Source organism: Saccopteryx bilineata, chromosome 4, assembly GCF_036850765.1.
Source record: "Saccopteryx bilineata isolate mSacBil1 chromosome 4, mSacBil1_pri_phased_curated, whole genome shotgun sequence".
NCBI classification, from domain to species: domain Eukaryota; kingdom Metazoa; phylum Chordata; class Mammalia; order Chiroptera; family Emballonuridae; genus Saccopteryx; species Saccopteryx bilineata.
In genome coordinates, this window is record NC_089493.1 from 48,370,442 (window position 1) to 48,379,810 (window position 9,369).

A 9,369-nucleotide genomic window follows, 5' to 3' on the forward strand; every position below is an offset into this window, starting at 1 on the left:
CCAGAAGGAATCATATGAATAATTTAATCTTAACTTTTATTTTATAAATGAGAAAAGTGAAGCCCAAAGAGATTGACTACCAGGTTGTACACAGCTAACTAGTGGTGGAGCCAGATTCAAGCCCAGGCCTTCTGTCTGCTTTCTTTCAGTTACACCAAGCTGCCTCCAAATTCATGAGAGAGAATTTCCATTTCCTTTTTCAGTGTTTTAAGAAATGTCAAAGCTAATACCCAAATATTTGAGTAAATTTATCTAAATTTATTCTTGCCTCTCTTATAGACATTGGTAAATGAAAATGTGTTTGGATTTCCCAAGAGTATTTGAGTTTCATGAGTTTTACATTTCCTACAAAGGGACCAGGCTCAGCAACTTAATTTTCATGGGTTGATTAAAGCCTTTACCCATGTGCTTGCTTTGGCAACACATATACCAAGAAAATTTAAAAAATTGGAACCATACAGAGAAGATTAGCATGGCCCCTGCGCAAGGACGATGTGAAATTCATGAAGCATTCCATATAATTAAAAAAAAAAAAAAGTAAGCAAGCCTTTGCCTTGACAAATAATTGGTTTTGAGAAAAGGGAATAGAGATCATTCAGTGATACGGTAAGCATCTATCCATTTACTCAGATGTATATTGAATGTCTATTGTGTTTTAGGCACCATGCTAGGGTTAGGTCATCCAAATATAATTAAAGCATACTTCTTTCCCTTTAGGAATAATTCCCCCTCCCCCTCTTTTTTTTTGCTATTAGCAAAGGATCTGATATAATCTTGCTGCTCCTAAATTAGGTTCACATCTTCCAAGGTGTATTAAGAGTGCTCGCGGTATACCACATGGTTTTAGGTGGTATCAAACAAGCATTTAAAAAAATAAGTATGTGTTCATTTTAATGTATTTTAGAAAAACCAAAACAGCTCACAAGCCCATATTTAACAGATATTATGGCTTAAGACATGCTTAATCATGCGGGTGACCCACTTTATGCAGACTATATGAACTGCAGGCATGCTCAGGCGTGTTCCGTGAACCTTCTATGGTAACATTTCAAAGGTATGATGATATGGATTAATAGCATGGATTCTGCATGTACTGAATTTCTGTGTTCATCGCTGTTTTTTTAAAAGACCCTGAAGGTTGACAGTCATTTAGTATGTGAAGTATAATGCGCAACTTTATTATGCTAATCACGCATACTTGTTTAGCATAGGAAATCATTTTTTTTTTTGGTACACATGTTAGAAATTGATTAGTGTTATTATTTATATTGTTTGCTTTAAAATGTTTTATTTGTAAAATATAGTATTGCTTTTTATTATAATTTTATGGTTATCTTCTAATGGCAACTAATTATTCACATTTTCATTTCAATTCAAAGACGTGCAACTGTGTTCATATTATAAACTGTAAATATTAAAACTAATCAGTAGCCCTGGCTGGTTGGCTCAGCGGTAGAGCGTCGGCCTAGCGTGCGGAGGACCCGGGTTCGATTCCCGGCCAGGGCACACAGGAGAAGTGCCCATTTGCTTCTCCACCCCTCTGCCGCGCTTTCCTCTCTGTCTCTCTCTTCCCCTCCCGCAGCCAAGGCTCCATAGGAGCAAAGATGGCCCGGGCGCTGGGGATGGCTCTGTGGCCTCTACCTCAGGCGCTAGAGTGGCTCTGGTCGCAACATGGCGACGCCCAGGATGGGCAGAGCATCGCCCCCTGGTGGGCATGCCGGGTGGATCCCGGTCAGGCGCATGCGGGAGTCTGTCTGACTGTCTCTCCCCGTTTCCAGCTTCAGAAAAATGAAAAAAAAAAACAAAAAAAACCCAAAAAAAACCCTAATCAGTAAAAGGAAGTCATGTTAAACTTACATGTTTAATGAGATGGTTGTGTTTTCATTTAGCATCTGTAGCCTCAACCTGTGTACCTGGGCAATATTAAAACTACCTGACACACCTACATCACTGCTTTGTAAACTCTTAAAAAAAAGGTACTAGGTTGTAAAGACTGGGAAAGATGTAAAGGCTGTAACATACAAGAGGAAGCCATTATCTCAGGTTTCCCAACTAAAATACTCTGGTAATGTGATTTTAAAAAGAGAACAAGCCTGACCGCTGGTGGAGCAGTGGATAGAGCGTTAACCCAGAACACCGAGGTCCCCAGTTCAAAACCCCGAGGTTGCCAGCTTGAGCACAGGGTCACCAGCTTGACCATGGGGTCTCAGGCTTGAGTACAGAATCATTGCCACAATCCCAGGGTTGCTGGCCTGAGCCCAAGATCTCTGTGTTAAGCAAGGAATCACTGGCCTGGCTTGAGCCCCCGAGTCAACTCATGAGTGAGAAGCAATCAATGAAAAACTGAAATGACGCAACTACTAGTTGATGCTTCTCATCTCTCTCCTTCTTGTCTCTCTCTCTCTCTAAATCAATTAACAAAGAGAGAGAAAGAGAGAGAGAGACAGAACAAGGGGAAGAAAAAGGGAAGTAATAGCAGATTTCCAAGCTTAATCTCTAGAGTATGATTTAGTAGATTTGGGACTGATAAATCTGAATAAAGAAGTTCAAACCTATGAGAAAACATTGTAAAAAAATAAAAAATTCCCATTTATCCCTTTACTTAGATTGAACAGTTATTAAATTTTGCCATATTTGCTTCATCTACATTTTGAAGCATTTTAAAGCAAATCCTAAACATCATTTTTTACACGAAATACTTGAGTATGCATCCTTCAATAAAAACTGGCAATTTGTGATATGACCAGATAGCATTATCACACCTAACCAAATGAATAAAAATTCCTTAGTCTTCAAACTTTTCACTTATCTCTGAAATGCAGGTCCAAATACATTCCATACATTACATTTAGTTATTACACAAGTTGGTTTTGTTTTTTTTTTAAATGAAGAATTCCTCTTTCACATGAAACCACCATTAACCAGTGAGTGCCTCAGTTAGGCTGCCCCCTACACTTTAAGAAGACAAGGATTTAGAATGGGTCACAGATATCATTCCTCTTTCAATATCCTTCCATGTTCTATGGGTCTACCAGCCTGGGTCTGTACTGGAGTCATGAGAAAGGCAGGATGTGGATGAGATGGAAAGAGCTGCCCGGGTATGTGAACTTCAGAGAGACAAGAAACTATACCCCTAACAACTGCAAATTTTCTGTGCCATCTTTCTCCATAATGTTTTACAAAATATTCTTGTGATTAAAGGTTTTTTTCCAAGCAACTTGGGAAATGCCCCACCCCACACAGCATCCCTTCCTCTCTTGAAGGCTTATAATGCATATTTAATACTATTAAGGCTCCTTGGTGTTGCACAGATTTCACTCAGTGTTTCCTAAACTTATGAAGTTGGGTTTTTTCCCCACCACAGACCACCTATTAGCATCTGTTGGAATATAATTTGAAAGTGCATTGATGCTATGCTCTTATTATTGGGGATTTTAGTAGGTACACCGATAAGAATTTGTTCTGGAAAATACTTTGTAATCACTTTTGCCATTTTTCTCTCACTCTTAGCTCTGTGGTATAGAACTGGTAATTCTTATTCCTATTCAAAGATAAGTGCTATTAAGTACATGATATGAGCTCACTAACAAGTTACTGCCAGAGACAGGATTTAATTCAAAGCACTAAAATTTGAAGACTTAATTGGTAAAAATCCAAATAATCCCCAATTACAAGAATTTTTGTTGGCTGTTGTTAGAGGAAAAAGTCATTGCACAGTATGTTACTTGTATTTTCATCTCCTCTCCTCCATGTCTCTTAAGCACATTCCCAACCTCAGCATGAACAACCCCTAACTTAATGCTCTAAGGAATAGAAGAACTGAAGAGAAATTGAGTTATTTCCCTTGAAACTAGATATCCTAAACATGAGAATCACTTTTTATTCCACGATGGCCATATAAACATTTGTGGGAGGAAATTAACAGACACACAAATAAAATATTCCTAAAGACAGAGATTAAGGAGGCCTCCACTGTGGATTCTGTAAAGATGTTTTTTTTTTAAATTGATTTTAGAAAGCGAGAAACATCGATTTGTTGTTCCACTTATTGTATGTGCCCTGACCAGGGATCAAACCTTCAACCTTGGCATATCGGGACAACGCTCTAACCAATTGAGCTACCCAGACAGGGCCAGTAAAGGTTTCTTTTTTTTTTTTTTTTTTAAAGTGCATTCTTTTTTTTTTATTATTTATTGATTTTTTAGAGAGAGAGGAGTGAGAGAGAGAGACAGAGAGAGAGAGAGAAGGGGGAGGAGCAGGAAGCATCAACTCCCATATGTGCCTTGACCAGGCAAGCCCAAGGTTTCGAACCGGCAACCTCAGTGTTTCCAGGTCGACGCTTTATCCCACTGCGCCACCACAGGTCAGGCTAAAGGTGTTTCTTTAAGAGAGTTCCTCCAAGTACCCTGTAACTCCTCCAAATGTTGCACTCCATTTATTTATAGCTATTACCACCACTATGCAGGGATACTAGGTGGTGGTGGGTGGAATGACATCAGTAAAATGTCTACTTACCCAAGACAAGCAGAATGATTATTCAAAAAATGTATCAGTTTAATTCTGGAACTTCTTAGTTGCTTACCCTGGGTGGTAAAAATGTCTCTGTGGACTTTCTCTCCACTATCTGTGTAAATGCTCAGATGAACAAACTTTTCTCAGCTGGGAGGAAATAAAAATGCCTTTTCAACAAGCAGGAATACAACTCCTCATTCCTTCTAATGCTGCTGTTTGACTCTTAGTTCCCAGAGCTTGAACTTTGTGTATGTATATGGCACCAAGGTGTGGAAATAGTAGAAGGCCTCTGCCACAAGGTAATTGTTGGCAGCATTACTTAGATATAATAATTGACCAGTATAAATTTTCTCATTATTTAGCATTTACATTAATTCTCTCCTCTCCCCATTCATTAGGATTATCCTTCTTCATTGATTTCATCTCAGTTGGCATAGTGAAATAAAATTGGCTTGGAACTAGATGATGTGGCCTTGAATCCCAGCTTCACTTACTATCTATATGACCTTATGCAATTTCCCTAACCTCTCTGAGGCTTCACTTTTTCACCTATAAGATGGTGACTATAAAACTTTCTCCAGGCCTGACCAGGCAGTGGAACAGTGGCTAGAGTGTTGGACTAGGATGCAGAGGACCCAGGTTCAAAACCCTGAGGTCACCAACTTGAGCATGGGGTCATTGGCTTGAGCATTGGATCATAGACATGACCCCATGGTCATTGGCTTAGGCCCAAAGGTTGCTGGCTTGAAACCCAAGCTCACTGGCTTGAACCCAAGGTTGATGGCTTGAGCAAGGGGTCACTTGCTCTGCTGTAGTTCCCCAGTCAAGGGACATATGAAAAAGCAATCAATGAACAGCTAAGGAGCCACAACAAAGAAATGATGCTTCTCATCTCTCTGCCTTCCTGTCTGTCTATCCCAGTCTGTCCCTCTATCTGTCTATCTCTGTCACCAAAAAGAAAAAAAAGAACTGTCTCCAGTATTATGAGAATTTTATGATGTGAAAAATATAAAAATGCGTAACACAGAGCCAGTATGTGGGAAGTTGACAAAAGTTGGGTTCTTTTCTTTCTTCTCCTCTGCTTGCACTACCTGTCACCCAATCCCATGGTTTTAGGACGAAAGTAAGAAATAGACAACTTCCTTGAATTTGTTTTATTTGAAATAACATCATGGGCCATGAGAGACTTTTCCTAAAGGGATCCACTGCTGGAGCAGAGGAGGAGTTGTGTAGAAGCAGCTGGCCAGTTGGCTGGAGGGAAAAGACGAAGCCTCTACCCTCTTCCTATATCAAGTAATAGGTTATTATTAATTTTTAACTTATTCTAATTGGCCAAAACAAGAAATAGCAGCTAAGCATTCCTTTTCTGCTTGTATAGACATCAAAGGGCCTGTTTCAAGTTGATAAGTGGACTGTGGTTACTGTAGAATGCTTATGATCCTACTTGAATGAGTATAATTAAAAAGACAATGGTAAGTGTTGGCAAAGATGTGGAGAAACTGGAACCCTCTTACAGTGCAGATGGGAATGTAAAATATTTTTCACTTTGAAAAATAATTGGGCAGTTGTTTAAGTAGTTAAACCTACCATCGCACCCAGCAATTTTGCTCTTAGGAATCTACCTATGTGGAAATGAAAACATATCCACACAAAGATTTATGTCAATGTTCACAGCAGCATTATTTATAATAGCAAGGATTGAAAATGATTCAAATGTCTATCAAGTGGTACATGGACAATGGACTAATATTCAGCAATAAAAAGGAACAAACTACTGATACAACTTACAATGTGGGTGAAAAACACATACTAAGTGAAAAAAGATAGATGCAAAGGACATTGTATAATTCTGTTCAAATGTACAGAAAAGGCAAATCTATAGAGCTAGCATATCAGTTGTCACTTGGGACTGGGGGGTAGGGATGGGGATTAACTAAAAATAAGCATAAGAGAACTTTTTGAAATGTTGGAAATGTTCTCAAACTGGATTGTAGTCATCATTATACAACTCTATAAATTTATTTTAAAATCATTATATTGAACATTTAAGATGGATAGGTTTTATGGTATGTCAGTTATACCTCAATAAAGCATGCTTTATTGTTATGTAATTCATGAGATGATCTTCATATCAAAAGTAGCGTTCAGAATTCCAAGACTGTAGAATTAAGCACACATCTGTCAGTTCTGATATTCATTATTCTGTGACTGATGGTGAAAACCCCAGTGCTCCAACTTTCCAGCTGGGTAAGGCATGGACCAGTGGGTGAAGGGGGGGAACAGGTGGGGCTGACTGGAGCCATAGAAGAGATGGCACAGGAAGAAGGGGAGCAGACTAAAACCTATTTGTGTTCATCAACATCAGGAATGGAGGTGACAGGACACCTGCATGGCCTGATCTTTTGAGAACCAGGACTCAATGTGCCCATCCTGCCATTTCCAATCTCTCTCTGCCCCACCCTCTACCATTTCTATTTTTTCCCTTTTTATTGAACTTATTGGGGTAATACTGGTTAACAAAGTTATATCAGTTGCAAGTGCACAATTGTACAATACATCATCTGTATACTGTATTGTGTGACAGTTACATTTGTCGAAATTGAATCAACTCAATACCATATAATTTGGTGCACAGTGTCTATTTAAAGTGAAGCCCATTTAAAATGTACTTAAAACTGACAATGCCCTCCCAAACTTATCTGCCAATTGAATAATTAGGCTTATGAATTATATGGGTTTTTAAAAAAAATAAGATACTTATTGTACTTTGCAAATAATAGCTAAAATTATTGAGTTCTTGTGATGTCCCAGGCATCTTATTTAATCTTCACAATGACTCTATGAGATAGGAACAATAATTACCCCCATTTGACAAATGAGAAAAGTAAGACCCACCCATCGAGGTTCTCTGTTCAAAGTGACAGTTGATCAGCAGCAGCACAACCAGATTCAAGCCCAGATCCTTCTGACTCCAAACCCATGTCCTCTGTCACTATACTGCATCTAAATAGACCTCTGATGATAAGCTGTGGTAAACAGCGTCACCCTCATTTTTACAAATGGTAAAGCCACAAGGGGTCAAGGGCATGTGACTCATTTAAGAATAGGTAACAAGTTGGTTCATTGTAGCTTGCTCCTCCTTGAGCGATACGGGCCTCCTCGTCCGTGCCTTATAAAACAAACTGTTCACCAGATTATTATAAGACTCTGGAACGGAACCCTCTTCTTCTGGAGGGTACTCACCTGACTTCTAGTGCAAGGTCCTCCAGGCCGCCAGCATGTCAGACTGGGCACTTGCCCGAAATCACTGGATTAGCTGAAAATGAAAGGAGCATCTGTATTTAGGTTAGAATTAATTAACTAGCCATTTGGTTTGATTTACATTTAACATTTAACGGAAAGATTTTTAGCATTTGTTCCATGAGGAAAAGACCAGGGGAGGATATGGATCAAGAACATTGTTACAGGGTGAATATAATGCATTCACTCTAAGTAACTAAAACGATTCTTTTGACTCAAGGTAAATCATTATCTACCAAATTCCTTTAAAAATTTATCGTTGGTATGTTTCAGAATTGTTTGTCTTCCTAACCTGACATCAGGCTGGAGTAGTAGAGAAGACTGACAAATCCTGAGAAGGGAATGAATGATTTGCAGAGGAAAATGCTCTGAGGCCTTTCATTATGAAGATGCGGCTGCTGCTCTATTGACCGGGCAGAAAACCCCTGAGGATGAAAAGCAAAGTCAGAGGCACACAGACAAGCCGGTAACACACTGCAGCCCTTCCTATGTCCCCTCTCGAGTTCTCTGATCATGAGTTCAAATATCATCTTATTTTCTTTCAATAAGAGAAATCTTGAAACCCTTCCATCTGTTTGACAATCTAATACAAAATAGAGTAATTATTTTCCAGGCCTTGGTAACCAGTAACAACTTCCATTTATTGAAAGCCTGCTATAGAGAAGGTACTGTACCTGGTCTTTCACATTTATTGTTTCTATCCTGATAAATGGGCATATTAGGTCTATTATTCTTACATACAGGAAAAACACAAAAACAAAAACCAAACCAAGGGAGATTAGAAAATTCTGTCTGACTCGAAATTCATGTGTTTTTCATCCTGCTCTCTTGCTCTTTATCAAACCTTAGAGTGTCACTGAAAATCAGATGAGGTGTTCTTTTTTTGTTTTTGTTTATGGCTGCTTGAACAAACATTTATCAGTTGCCTATTTAATGCCTATATGAACCTAGGCTATGACAGCCCCCCAAAGTAAGTCACCAATCTTGTTCTTCAGGAGCTCATAATTCGGTACAGAGAAAAGGAGGACAGAATTAAATTCTGAGAACAACGATTCCCTTAAGAACCTAGGTGCTAGGGGAATTTAGAGAAGGACATGGTTATGAGCTGTTGAGGATAGCGTAAGCCTCTCCAGCTGAAGTGAAGACTGGGTGACTCTGATAGAAGGCACGGCTGGAGTAAGCAAAGAAGAGAGGGAAGCATTCTACAAAGACCTGGGGCTGGGAATGCACCGTTGCGTTAAAGAACAGCAAGAACACCTGCCTGGTGGATGTGGGGGGCTTTGTGCTAGGGAGCAAAGAGAGCTGGATACTGTGGTGAGTTATCCTCAGGCAGCTCATTATGACCCTAAAGAAATTATGTTCTAGTCTAGGGAACAGCTATATATTTAGGTACTGCTTCCTGTCATGGGTAGAAATATGTCTATTTGTTGGCATCATTAAGAAAAAAAAAAAGTAGCCTGACCAGGCGGTGGCGCAGTGGATAGAGCGTCAGACTGGGATGGGGAGGACCCAAGTTCGAAACCCCAAGGTCACCAGCTTAAGTGCGGGCTTGTCTGG

General features: G+C 39.4%; 1 pseudogene; it reads left to right on the forward strand.

The window, feature by feature from the left end:
- Positions 1-410: 410 nt before the first annotated feature.
- LOC136336989 (U6 spliceosomal RNA) lies at positions 411-523 on the forward strand (annotated as a pseudogene).
- Positions 524-9,369: the final 8,846 nt, after the last annotated feature.